The following is a 14,550-nucleotide window of genomic DNA, read 5'->3' as shown; positions in this document are numbered from 1 at the left end:
GAAAACATCCTCAAGTCCCTCAGCTTTCCCTCATACACTTTACTGCAGCAGAAGCTGAGAACCCAGGGGAACATACTAATCCCACAGCCCATCCTGAAGGACATTATGATCTGCTGCACATCACAATATGCAGCATGTGCTTTCCATGTCACTTTGTCCTCTTTTCAATATTTGAAGATAATTGGTAAGAGGGTAGAAAAGACTAATGGAGATTTTTATATTCTACAGACTTACATGTACTCTCGGAGGCTGAGACGTCGTCACTTTCCGTCTTGTCTGGGTAGATGGCAGTAAGGGTAACATTGTACAAGGTGTCAGGATTCAGGTTATCTAAAACCTGGCTGGTCTCATTCCCATGTATAATCATCTGGAAGAATAGGCATAAAGCGAAGGTCAAGATAGGTTCAGTGCATGAAACCAATTTGTTTTCTGAAAACTGATTGCCATAATTAAATGGGGGTGTTTGAATTTGATATCACTCAGGGGCCACAATGACCTTAATAACCTTTTCCAGCCCTTGGCTGCAGCCACCTTTCCCAGTGGCATTCCCTAGTGGTCATGTGGAGTATTTCTGCAGAAAATTAAATTGAAGGAATAAACAAATTTGGACTGTCTTGGTCATTGCGCCAATGATCTTCTTTGAGTGGGTCAACTGAGCCCAACATCTTAATACTAAGGAGCATATGGTCCATGCGGAAAGCAGCTTTCTGATCACAGTGTGGTACAGTAATGCCATTCGGAAAGAATGTGCGTATGTTTTTTCAGGTTATGGTTTAAAGAGCTCATCCCAGCCAATTGAGTTTTGGCCGATCTCCAAATTTTCCATTCCTGCCCGTCACTTTGCCTGTCCCTGTTGGGAATAGAAAATACCTCCCGTTTTCAATGCGATCATGCCCCCACGACCAGCAGAGAATGCAACTCATTAGCAAGTGTGGAAAGGATGACAAGGATGCAATGAACATCTTTGCTGGAAAGGAGGAACATTTTCATACAGAGAGATCTGTCTAACAGCGGTTTTGCTTCACACTCGCATGTTGCAAGGCAAATCTAAAAATCAGCAGGAACTACCCAGAAGCAGAAAGCATGGATTTCATCACCTCTTTTTTGTCCGTTCCCCCAGATGGAACCCAGCTGAGTTTGTAGAGGTCCACATCCGGCGATCCATGATCCCAGTGGATCTGCAAACTGTTCGCACTGATGTTCGAGAAGCGTAGGTTTGATGGTGCTGGGCGAACTACTGTGTGAGAAGAATGAGACCATAAATGTGCACATGCAGCAGAAAGGTAACAGAATCTGACAGGGTACAAATGGTGAGGGAAGGGAGGCCATTTGAGCAAAGGTTTCAGATACTAACACTGTTCGCCAATGACATGCATTCATATAGTGCCTTAAATGCAGTAAAATCTCCCGAGGCACTTACGAACATAGAACATTACAGCGCAGTCCAGGCCCTTCGGCCCTCGGTGTTGCGCCGACCTGTGAAACCACTCTAAAGCCGATCTACACTGTTCCCTTATCGTCCAAATGTTTATCCAATGCCCTTAATGTTGGCGAGTCCACTGCTGTTGCATGCAGGGAATTCCACACCCGTACTACTCTCTGAGTAAAGAACCTACCTCTGACATCTGTCATATATCTATCTCTCCACAATTTAAAGCTGTGGCCCCTCGTGCTACCATCACCATCCGAAGAAAAAGGTTCTCATAAGGGCAGCATGGTGGCCCAGTGATAACACTGCAGTCTCACGGCGCCGAGGTCCCGGGTTCGATCCTGGCTCTGGGTCTCTCTCCGTGTGGAGTTTGCACATTCTCCCCATGGTTGCGTGGGTTTCGCCCCGACAGCCCAAAGATGTGCAAGGTAAGTGAATTGAACATGCTAAATTGCCCCTGAATAGGAAAAAATGAATTGGGTGCTGAAATTTAGAGAAAAAAAAAGACTCTCACTGTCCACTCTATTTAATTCTCTGATCATTTTGTATGCCTCAATTAAGTCACCTCTTAACCTTCTTCTCTCTCACGAAATCAGCCTCAAGTCCTTCAGCCTTCCCTCATACACTTTGCTGTAGCAGAAGCAGAGGACCCAGGGGAACATAATAATCCCACAGCCCATCCTGAAGGACATTATGATCTGCTGCACATCACAATATGCAGCATGTGCTTCCATGTCACTTTGTCCTCTTTTCAATATTTGAAGATAATTGGTAAGGGGGTAGAAAAGACTAATGGAGATTTTTATATACTACAGACTTACATGTACGCTCGGAGGCTGAGACTTCGTCACTTTCCGTCTTGTCTGAGTATATGCCAGTAAGGGAAACATCATATAAGGTGTCAGGATTCAGGTTATCTAAAACCTGGCTGGTCTCATTCCCATTTATAATCATCTGGAAGAATAGGCATAAAGCGAAGGTCAAGATAGGTTCAGTGCATGAAACCAATTTGTTTTCTGAAAACTGATTGCCTTAATTAAATGGGGTTGTTTGAATTTGATATCACTCAGGGGCGACAATGACCTTAAAATCCTTGAACAGCGCTTGGCTGCAGCCACTTTTCCCAGTGGCATTCCCTAGTGGTCATGTGGAGTATTTCTGCAGGAAATGAAATTGAAGGAATAAACTAATTTGGACTGTTTTGGTCATTGCGCCAATGCTCTTCCTTGAATGGGTCAACTGATCCCAACATCTTAATACTGAGCATATGGTCCATGCGGAAAGCAGCTTTCTGATCACGGTGTAGTACAGTAATGCCATTCGGAAAGAATGTGCTTATGTTTTTGCAGGTTATGGTTTAAAGAGCTCATCCCACCCAATTGAGTTTTGGACGATCTCCAAATGTTCCAGTCCTGCCCGTCACTTTGCCTGTCCCTGTTGGGAATGGAAAATACCTCCCGTTTTCAATGCGATCATGCCCCCACGACCAGCAGAGAATGCAACTTATTAGCAAGTGTGGAAAGGATGACAAGGATGCAATGAAACACCTTTGCTGGAAAGGAGGAACATTTTCATACAGAGAGATCTGTCTGACAGCGGTTTTGCTTCACACTCGCATGTTGCAAGGCAAATTTAAAAATCAGCTGGAGCTACCCACAAGCAGAAAGCATGGATTTCATCACCTCTTTTTTGTCCGTTCCCCCAGATGGAACCCAGCTGAGTTTGTAAAGGTCCACAGCCGGCGTTCCATGTTCCCAGTGGATCTGCAAACTGTTCGCACTGATGTTCGAGAAGTGTAGGTTTGATGGTGCTGGGCCAACCACTGTGTGAGAAGAATGAGACCATAAATGTGCACATGGAGCGGAAATGTAACAGAATCTGACAGAGTAGAAATGGTGAGGGAAGGAAGGACATATGAGCAAAGATTTGAGATACTGGCACTGTTCGCCAATAACTTGCATTTATATTGTGCCTTTAATGCAGTAAAATCCTCCGAGGCACTTAAGAACGTAGAACATAGATCATTACAGCGCAGTCCAGGCCCTTCGGCCCTCGGTGTTGCGCCAATCGATGAAGCCACTCTAAAACCCATCTGCACCAGTCCCTTATCATCCATATGTTCATCCAATGCCCTTAATGTTGGCGAGCCCATTACTGTTGTAGGCAGGGAATTCCACGCCCTTACTACTCTCTGAGTAAAGAACCGACCTCTGACATCTGTCATATATCTATCGCTCCTCAATTTAAAGCTGTGTCCCCTCATGCTACCATCACCATCCGAAGAAAAAGGCTTTCACAAGGGCAGCATGGTGGCGCAGTGGTAGCACTGCAGTCTCACGGCGCCGAGGTCCCAGGTTCGAGCTTGGCTCTTGGTCACTCTCCGTGTGGAGTTTGCACATTCTCACCGTGTTTTGAGGGTTTTGCCCCCACAACCCAAAGATGTGCAAGGTAGGTGAATTGAATATTCTAAATTGCCCCTTATTTGGAAAAAATGAAATGGGTACTTTAAATTTATTTCAGAAAAAGGCTCTCACTGTCCACTCTATCTTATCCTCTGATCATCTTGTATGCCTCAATCAAGTCACCTCTTAACCTTCTTCTCTCTAACGAAAACAGCCTCAAGTCTCTCAGCTTTCCCTCATACACTTTGCTGCAGCAGAAGCAGAGAACCCAGGGGAACATACTAATCCGACGGCCCATCCTGAAGGACATTATGATCTGCTGCACATAACGATATGTGCTTTCCATGTCACTTTGTCCTCTTTTCAATATTTGAAGATAACTGGTCAGGGAGTAGAAAAGGCACATGGAGATTTTTATGTACTACAGACTTACATGTACGCTCGGAGTCTATGACTTCGTCACTTTCCTTGTTGTCTGGGTAGATGGCAGTAAGGGAAACATTATATAAGGTGTTAGGATTCAGGTGATCTAAAACCTGGCTGGTCTCATTCCCATTTATAATCATCTGGAAGAATAGGGATAAAGCGAAGGTCAAGATAGGTTCAGTGCATGAAACCAATTTGTTTTCTGAAAACTGAATCCCTTAATTAAATGGGGGTGTTTGAATTTGATGTCACTCAGGGGCCACAATGACCTTAAATACTATACCAGCCCTTGGCTGCAGCCACCTTTCCCAGTGGCATTCCCTAGTGGTCATGTGGAGTATTTCTGCAGAAAATGAAATTGAAGGAATAAACTAATTTGGACTCTTTTGGTCATTGCGCCAATGCTCTTCTTTGAGTGGGTCAACTGAGCCCAACATCTTAATACTAAGGAGCATATGGTCCATGCGGAAAGCAGCTTTCTGATCACGGTGTAGTCCAGTAATGCCATTCGGAAAGAATGTGCTTATGTTTTTGCAGGTTATGGTTTAAAGAGCTCATCCCACCAAATTGAGTTTTGGCAGATCGCCAAATGTTCCAGTCCTGCCCGTCACTTTGCCTGTCCCTGTTGGGAATGGAAAATATCTGCCGTTTTGAATACGATCATGCCCCCACGACCAGCAGAGAATGCAACTCATTAGCAAGTGTGGAAAGGATGACAAGCATGCATTGAAACATCGTTGCTGGAAAGGGGGAACATTTTCATACAGAGAGATCTGTCTGACAGCGGTTTTGCTTCACACTCGCATGTTGCAAGGCAAATTTAAAAATCAGCTGGAGCTACCCAGAAGCAGAAAGCATGGATTTCATCACCTCTTTTTTGTCCGTTCCCCCAGATGGAACCCAGCTGAGTTTGTAGAGGGCCACATCCGGCGATCCATGATCCCAGTGGACCTGCATACGGTCCGCACTGATGTTCGAGAAGCGTAGGTTTGATGGTGCTGGGCGATCCACTGTGTGAGAAGAATGAGACCATAAATGTGCACATGGAGCAGAAATGTAACAGAATCTGACAGAGTAGAAATGGTGAGGGAAGGGAGGCCATATGAGGGAGGCCATATGAGCAAAGATTTGAGATACTAGCACTGTTCGCCAATAACTTGCATTTATGTAGTGCCTTTAATGCTGTAAATCTCCCGAGGCACTTAAGAACATAGAACATAGAACATTACAGCGCAATCCAGGCCCTTCGGCCCTCGGTGTTGTGCCGACCTGTGAAACCACTCTAAAGCCCATCTACACTATTCCCTTATCGTCCATCTGTCTATCCAATGCCCTTAATGTTGGCGTGTCCACTACTGTTGCAGGCAGGAATTCCACGCCCATTCCACTTTCTGGGTAAAGAACCTACCTCGGAGACCTGTCATACATCTATCTCACCTCAATTTAAAGCTGTGTCCCCTCGTGCTACCATCAACATCCTAAGAAAAAAGTTCTCACAAGGGCAGCACGGTGGCGCAGTGGTAGCACTGCAGTCTTACGGCGCCAAAGTCCCAGGTTCAAGCCTGGCTCAGGATCACTTTCCGTGTGGAGTTTGCACATTCTCACCGTGTTGAGAGGGTTTCACCCCCACAACCTAAAGACGTGCAAGGTAGGAGAATTGAACATGCTAAATGACCCCTTAATTGGAAAAAATGAATTGGGTACTTTAAATTTATTTAAGAAAAATACTCTCACTGTCCACTCTATCTAATCCTCTGATCATCTTGTACGCCTCAATTAAGACACCTAATAACCTTCTTCTCTCTAACGAAAACTGCCTCAAGTCCCTCAGCTTTCCCTCATACACTTTGCTGCAGCAGAAGCAGAGAACCCAGGGGAACATCCTAATCCCACAGCTCATCCTGAAGGACATTGTGCTCTGCTGCACATCACAATATGCAGCATGTGCTTTTCATGTCACTTTGTCCTCTTTTCAATTATTGAAGATAACTGGTAAGGGAGAAGAAAAGACTAATGGTGATTTTTCTATACTAAAGACTTACATGTACGCTCGGAGGCTGAGACGTCGTCACTTTCCATCTTGTCTGGGTAGATGGCAGTAAGGGAAACATTGTACAAGGTGTCAGGATTCAGGTTATCTAAAACCTGGCTGGTCTCATTCCCATTTATAATCACCTGGACGAATAGGCATAAAGAAAAGGTCAAGGTAGGTCCAGTGCATGAAACCAATTTGTTTTCTGAAAACTGATTGCCTTAATTAAATGGGGATGTTTGAATTTGATACCACTCAGGGGCCACAATGACCTTAAAATCCTTTACCAGACCTTGGCTGCAGCCGCTTTTACCAGTGGCATTCCCTAGTGGTCATGTGGAGTATTTCTGCAGAAAATGAAATTGAAGGAATAAACTAATTTGGACTGTTTTGGTCATTGCGCCAATGCTCTTCTTTGAGTGGGTCAACTGAGCCCAACATCTTAATACTAAGGAGCATATGGTCCATGCGGAAAGCAGCTTTCTGATCACGGTGTAGCACAGTAATGCCATTCGGAAAGAATGTGCTTATGTTTTTGCAGGTTATGGTTTAAAGAGCTCATCCCACCCAATTGAGTTTTGGCAGATCGCCAAATGTTCCATTCCTGCCCGTCACTTTGCCTGTCCCTGTTGGGAATGAAAAATACCTGCCGTTTTCAATGCGATCATGCCCCCACGACCAGCAGAGAATGCAACTCATTAGCAAGTGTGGAAAGGATGACAAGGATGCATTGAAACATCGTAGCTGGAAAGGAGGAACATTTTCATACAGAGAGATCTGTCTGACTGCGGATTTGCTTCACACTCGCATGTTGCAAGGCAAATTTAAAAATCAGCTGGAGCTACCCAGAAGCAGAAAGCATGGATTTCATCACCTCTTTTTTGTCCGTTCCCCCAGATGGAACCCAGCTGAGTTTGTAGAGGGCCACATCCGGCGATCCATGATCCCAGTGGACCTGCATACGGTCCGCACTGATGTTCGAGAAGCGTAGGTTTGATGGTGCTGGGCGATCCACTGTGTGAGAAGAATGAGACCATAAATGTGCACATGGAGCAGAAATGTAACAGAATCTGACAGAGTAGAAATGGTGACGGAAGGGAGGCCATATGAGCAAAGATTTGAGATACTAGCTCTGTTCGCCAATAACTTGCATTTATATAGTGCCTTTAATGCCGGAAAATCTCCCGAGGCACTTAAGAACATAGAACATTGAACATTACAGCGCAGTCCAGGCCCTTCGGCCCTCGATGTTGCGCCGACTTGTGAAACCACTCTAAAGCCGATCTACACTATTCCCTTATCGTCCATATATTTATTCAATGCCCTTAATGTTGGCGAGTCCACTACTGTTGCAGGCAGGGAATTTGACACCCTTACTACACTCTGAGTAAAGAACCTCCCTCTGACATCTGTCATATATCTATCTCGCCTCAATTTAAAGCTGTGGCCCCTCGTGCTACCATCACCATCCAAAGAAAAAGGTTCTCATAAGGGCAGCATGGTGGCCCAGTGATAACACAGCAGTCTCACGGAGCCGAGGTCCTGGGTTCGATCCAAATTCTGGGTCAGTCTCCGTTTGGAGTTTGCACATTCTCCCCGTGTTTTCGTGGGTTTCACCCCCACAACCCAAAATGTGCAAGGTAAGTGAATTGAACATGCTAAATTACCCCTTAATTGGAAAAAATGAATTGGGTGCTGTAAATTTATAAAAAGAAAAAGGCTCTAAATGTCCACCCTTTCAAATCCTCTGATCATCTTGTCTGCCTCAATTAAGTCACCTCTTAACCTCCTTCTCTCTGACGAAAACATCCTCAAGTCCCTCAGCTTTCCCTCATACACTTTACTGCAGCAGAAGCTGAGAACCCAGGGGAACATACTAATCCCACAGCCCATCCTGAAGGACATTATGATCTGCTGCACATCACAATATGCAGCATGTGCTTTCCATGTCACTTTGTCCTCTTTTCAATATTTGAAGATAATTGGTAAGAGGGTAGAAAAGACTAATGGAGATTTTTATATTCTACAGACTTACATGTACGCTCGGAGGCTGAGACTTCGTCACTTTCCGTCTTGTCTGGGTAGATGGCAGTAAGGGAAACATCATATAAGGTGTCAGGATTCAGGTTATCTAAAACCTGGCTGGTCTCATTCCCATGTATAATCATCTGGAAGAATAGGCATAAAGCGAAGGTCAAGATAGGTTCAGTGCATGAAACCAATTTGTTTTCTGAAAACTGATTGCCATAATTAAATGGGGGTGTTTGAATTTGATATCACTCAGGGGCCACAATGACCTTAATAACCTTTTCCAGCCCTTGGCTGCAGCCACCTTTCCCAGTGGCATTCCCTAGTGGTCATGTGGAGTATTTCTGCAGAAAATTAAATTGAAGGAATAAACAAATTTGGACTGTCTTGGTCATTGCGCCAATGATCTTCTTTGAGTGGGTCAACTGAGCCCAACATCTTAATACTAAGGAGCATATGGTCCATGCGGAAAGCAGCTTTCTGATCACAGTGTGGTACAGTAATGCCATTCGGAAAGAATGTGCTTATGTTTTTTCAGGTTATGGTTTAAAGAGCTCATCCCAGCCAATTGAGTTTTGGCCGATCTCCAAATTTTCCATTCCTGCCCGTCACTTTGCCTGTCCCTGTTGGGAATAGAAAATACCTCCCGTTTTCAATGCGATCATGCCCCCACGACCAGCAGAGAATGCAACTCATTAGCAAGTGTGGAAAGGATGACAAGGATGCAATGAACATCTTTGCTGGAAAGGAGGAACATTTTCATACAGAGAGATCTGTCTAACAGCGGTTTTGCTTCACACTCGCATGTTGCAAGGCAAATCTAAAAATCAGCAGGAACTACCCAGAAGCAGAAAGCATGGATTTCATCACCTCTTTTTTGTCCGTTCCCCCAGATGGAACCCAGCTGAGTTTGTAGAGGTCCACATCCGGCGATCCATGATCCCAGTGGATCTGCAAACTGTTCGCACTGATGTTCGAGAAGCGTAGGTTTGATGGTGCTGGGCGAACTACTGTGTGAGAAGAATGAGACCATAAATGTGCACATGCAGCAGAAAGGTAACAGAATCTGACAGGGTACAAATGGTGAGGGAAGGGAGGCCATTTGAGCAAAGGTTTCAGATACTAACACTGTTCGCCAATGACATGCATTCATATAGTGCCTTAAATGCAGTAAAATCTCCCGAGGCACTTACGAACATAGAACATTACAGCGCAGTCCAGGCCCTTCGGCCCTCGGTGTTGCGCCGACCTGTGAAACCACTCTAAAGCCGATCTACACTGTTCCCTTATCGTCCAAATGTTTATCCAATGCCCTTAATGTTGGCGAGTCCACTGCTGTTGCATGCAGGGAATTCCACACCCGTACTACTCTCTGAGTAAAGAACCTACCTCTGACATCTGTCATATATCTATCTCTCCACAATTTAAAGCTGTGGCCCCTCGTGCTACCATCACCATCCGAAGAAAAAGGTTCTCATAAGGGCAGCATGGTGGCCCAGTGATAACACTGCAGTCTCACGGCGCCGAGGTCCCGGGTTCGATCCTGGCTCTGGGTCTCTCTCCGTGTGGAGTTTGCACATTCTCCCCATAGTTGCGTGGGTTTCGCCCCGACAGCCCAAAGATGTGCAAGGTAAGTGAATTGAACATGCTAAATTGCCCCTGAATAGGAAAAAATGAATTGGGTGCTGAAATTTAGAGAAAAAAAAAGACTCTCACTGTCCACTCTATTTAATTCTCTGATCATTTTGTATGCCTCAATTAAGTCACCTCTTAACCTTCTTCTCTCTCACGAAATCAGCCTCAAGTCCTTCAGCCTTCCCTCATACACTTTGCTGTAGCAGAAGCAGAGGACCCAGGGGAACATAATAATCCCACAGCCCATCCTGAAGGACATTATGATCTGCTGCACATCACAATATGCAGCATGTGCTTCCATGTCACTTTGTCCTCTTTTCAATATTTGAAGATAATTGGTAAGGGGGTAGAAAAGACTAATGGAGATTTTTATATACTACAGACTTACATGTACGCTCGGAGGCTGAGACTTCGTCACTTTCCGTCTTGTCTGAGTATATGCCAGTAAGGGAAACATCATATAAGGTGTCAGGATTCAGGTTATCTAAAACCTGGCTGGTCTCATTCCCATTTATAATCATCTGGAAGAATAGGCATAAAGCGAAGGTCAAGATAGGTTCAGTGCATGAAACCAATTTGTTTTCTGAAAACTGATTGCCTTAATTAAATGGGGTTGTTTGAATTTGATATCACTCAGGGGCGACAATGACCTTAAAATCCTTGAACAGCGCTTGGCTGCAGCCACTTTTCCCAGTGGCATTCCCTAGTGGTCATGTGGAGTATTTCTGCAGGAAATGAAATTGAAGGAATAAACTAATTTGGACTGTTTTGGTCATTGCGCCAATGCTCTTCCTTGAATGGGTCAACTGATCCCAACATCTTAATACTGAGCATATGGTCCATGCGGAAAGCAGCTTTCTGATCACGGTGTAGTACAGTAATGCCATTCGGAAAGAATGTGCTTATGTTTTTGCAGGTTATGGTTTAAAGAGCTCATCCCACCCAATTGAGTTTTGGACGATCTCCAAATGTTCCAGTCCTGCCCGTCACTTTGCCTGTCCCTGTTGGGAATGGAAAATACCTCCCGTTTTCAATGCGATCATGCCCCCACGACCAGCAGAGAATGCAACTTATTAGCAAGTGTGGAAAGGATGACAAGGATGCAATGAAACACCTTTGCTGGAAAGGAGGAACATTTTCATACAGAGAGATCTGTCTGACAGCGGTTTTGCTTCACACTCGCATGTTGCAAGGCAAATTTAAAAATCAGCTGGAGCTACCCACAAGCAGAAAGCATGGATTTCATCACCTCTTTTTTGTCCGTTCCCCCAGATGGAACCCAGCTGAGTTTGTAAAGGTCCACAGCCGGCGTTCCATGTTCCCAGTGGATCTGCAAACTGTTCGCACTGATGTTCGAGAAGTGTAGGTTTGATGGTGCTGGGCCAACCACTGTGTGAGAAGAATGAGACCATAAATGTGCACATGGAGCGGAAATGTAACAGAATCTGACAGAGTAGAAATGGTGAGGGAAGGAAGGACATATGAGCAAAGATTTGAGATACTGGCACTGTTCGCCAATAACTTGCATTTATATTGTGCCTTTAATGCAGTAAAATCCTCCGAGGCACTTAAGAACGTAGAACATAGATCATTACAGCGCAGTCCAGGCCCTTCGGCCCTCGGTGTTGCGCCAATCGATGAAGCCACTCTAAAACCCATCTGCACCAGTCCCTTATCATCCATATGTTCATCCAATGCCCTTAATGTTGGCGAGCCCATTACTGTTGTAGGCAGGGAATTCCACGCCCTTACTACTCTCTGAGTAAAGAACCGACCTCTGACATCTGTCATATATCTATCTCTCCTCAATTTAAAGCTGTGTCCCCTCATGCTACCATCACCATCCGAAGAAAAAGGCTTTCACAAGGGCAGCATGGTGGCGCAGTGGTAGCACTGCAGTCTCACGGCGCCGAGGTCCCAGGTTCGAGCTTGGCTCTTGGTCACTCTCCGTGTGGAGTTTGCACATTCTCACCGTGTTTTGAGGGTTTTGCCCCCACAACCCAAAGATGTGCAAGGTAGGTGAATTGAATATTCTAAATTGCCCCTTATTTGGAAAAAATGAAATGGGTACTTTAAATTTATTTCAGAAAAAGGCTCTCACTGTCCACTCTATCTTATCCTCTGATCATCTTGTATGCCTCAATCAAGTCACCTCTTAACCTTCTTCTCTCTAACGAAAACAGCCTCAAGTCTCTCAGCTTTCCCTCATACACTTTGCTGCAGCAGAAGCAGAGAACCCAGGGGAACATACTAATCCGACGGCCCATCCTGAAGGACATTATGATCTGCTGCACATAACGATATGTGCTTTCCATGTCACTTTGTCCTCTTTTCAATATTTGAAGATAACTGGTCAGGGAGTAGAAAAGGCACATGGAGATTTTTATGTACTACAGACTTACATGTACGCTCGGAGTCTATGACTTCGTCACTTTCCTTGTTGTCTGGGTAGATGGCAGTAAGGGAAACATTATATAAGGTGTTAGGATTCAGGTGATCTAAAACCTGGCTGGTCTCATTCCCATTTATAATCATCTGGAAGAATAGGGATAAAGCGAAGGTCAAGATAGGTTCAGTGCATGAAACCAATTTGTTTTCTGAAAACTGAATCCCTTAATTAAATGGGGGTGTTTGAATTTGATGTCACTCAGGGGCCACAATGACCTTAAATACTATACCAGCCCTTGGCTGCAGCCACCTTTCCCAGTGGCATTCCCTAGTGGTCATGTGGAGTATTTCTGCAGAAAATGAAATTGAAGGAATAAACTAATTTGGACTCTTTTGGTCATTGCGCCAATGCTCTTCTTTGAGTGGGTCAACTGAGCCCAACATCTTAATACTAAGGAGCATATGGTCCATGCGGAAAGCAGCTTTCTGATCACGGTGTAGTCCAGTAATGCCATTCGGAAAGAATGTGCTTATGTTTTTGCAGGTTATGGTTTAAAGAGCTCATCCCACCAAATTGAGTTTTGGCAGATCGCCAAATGTTCCAGTCCTGCCCGTCACTTTGCCTGTCCCTGTTGGGAATGGAAAATATCTGCCGTTTTGAATACGATCATGCCCCCACGACCAGCAGAGAATGCAACTCATTAGCAAGTGTGGAAAGGATGACAAGCATGCATTGAAACATCGTTGCTGGAAAGGGGGAACATTTTCATACAGAGAGATCTGTCTGACAGCGGTTTTGCTTCACACTCGCATGTTGCAAGGCAAATTTAAAAATCAGCTGGAGCTACCCAGAAGCAGAAAGCATGGATTTCATCACCTCTTTTTTGTCCGTTCCCCCAGATGGAACCCAGCTGAGTTTGTAGAGGGCCACATCCGGCGATCCATGATCCCAGTGGACCTGCATACGGTCCGCACTGATGTTCGAGAAGCGTAGGTTTGATGGTGCTGGGCGATCCACTGTGTGAGAAGAATGAGACCATAAATGTGCACATGGAGCAGAAATGTAACAGAATCTGACAGAGTAGAAATGGTGAGGGAAGGGAGGCCATATGAGGGAGGCCATATGAGCAAAGATTTGAGATACTAGCACTGTTCGCCAATAACTTGCATTTATGTAGTGCCTTTAATGCTGTAAATCTCCCGAGGCACTTAAGAACATAGAACATAGAACATTACAGCGCAATCCAGGCCCTTCGGCCCTCGGTGTTGTGCCGACCTGTGAAACCACTCTAAAGCCCATCTACACTATTCCCTTATCGTCCATCTGTCTATCCAATGCCCTTAATGTTGGCGTGTCCACTACTGTTGCAGGCAGGAATTCCACGCCCATTCCACTTTCTGGGTAAAGAACCTACCTCGGAGACCTGTCATACATCTATCTCACCTCAATTTAAAGCTGTGTCCCCTCGTGCTACCATCAACATCCTAAGAAAAAAGTTCTCACAAGGGCAGCACGGTGGCGCAGTGGTAGCACTGCAGTCTTACGGCGCCAAAGTCCCAGGTTCAAGCCTGGCTCAGGATCACTTTCCGTGTGGAGTTTGCACATTCTCACCGTGTTGAGAGGGTTTCACCCCCACAACCTAAAGACGTGCAAGGTAGGAGAATTGAACATGCTAAATGACCCCTTAATTGGAAAAAATGAATTGGGTACTTTAAATTTATTTAAGAAAAATACTCTCACTGTCCACTCTATCTAATCCTCTGATCATCTTGTACGCCTCAATTAAGACACCTAATAACCTTCTTCTCTCTAACGAAAACTGCCTCAAGTCCCTCAGCTTTCCCTCATACACTTTGCTGCAGCAGAAGCAGAGAACCCAGGGGAACATCCTAATCCCACAGCTCATCCTGAAGGACATTGTGCTCTGCTGCACATCACAATATGCAGCATGTGCTTTTCATGTCACTTTGTCCTCTTTTCAATTATTGAAGATAATTGGTAAGGGAGAAGAAAAGACTAATGGTGATTTTTCTATACTAAAGACTTACATGTACGCTCGGAGGCTGAGACGTCGTCACTTTCCATCTTGTCTGGGTAGATGGCAGTAAGGGAAACATTGTACAAGGTGTCAGGATTCAGGTTATCTAAAACCTGGCTGGTCTCATTCCCATTTATAATCACCTGGACGAATAGGCATAAAGAAAAGGTC

At 44.9% G+C, this 14,550-nt stretch overlaps 2 long non-coding RNA genes across 2 annotated transcripts; both read right to left on the bottom strand.

The window, feature by feature from the left end:
- Positions 1–262: 262 nt before the first annotated feature.
- Positions 263–2,327, bottom strand: LOC140409653 (uncharacterized). The gene is made up of 3 exons (XR_011940457.1): positions 2,251–2,327; positions 1,098–1,237; positions 263–367 (listed from the first exon to the last, which is right to left on the bottom strand). It is a non-coding gene; the product is annotated as an uncharacterized lncRNA (long non-coding RNA).
- A 6,005-nt stretch (positions 2,328–8,332) lies between these two features.
- Positions 8,333–10,417, bottom strand: LOC140409652 (uncharacterized). Its single transcript, XR_011940456.1, has 3 exons — positions 10,341–10,417; positions 9,188–9,327; positions 8,333–8,457 (listed from the first exon to the last, which is right to left on the bottom strand). It is a non-coding gene; the product is annotated as an uncharacterized lncRNA (long non-coding RNA).
- Between the last annotated feature and the right edge of the window lie 4,133 nt (positions 10,418–14,550).

This window comes from Scyliorhinus torazame, chromosome 3 (assembly GCF_047496885.1).
Source record: "Scyliorhinus torazame isolate Kashiwa2021f chromosome 3, sScyTor2.1, whole genome shotgun sequence".
Lineage (NCBI taxonomy): Eukaryota > Metazoa > Chordata > Chondrichthyes > Carcharhiniformes > Scyliorhinidae > Scyliorhinus > Scyliorhinus torazame.
This window is presented reverse-complemented; position numbering and strand designations above follow the sequence as displayed.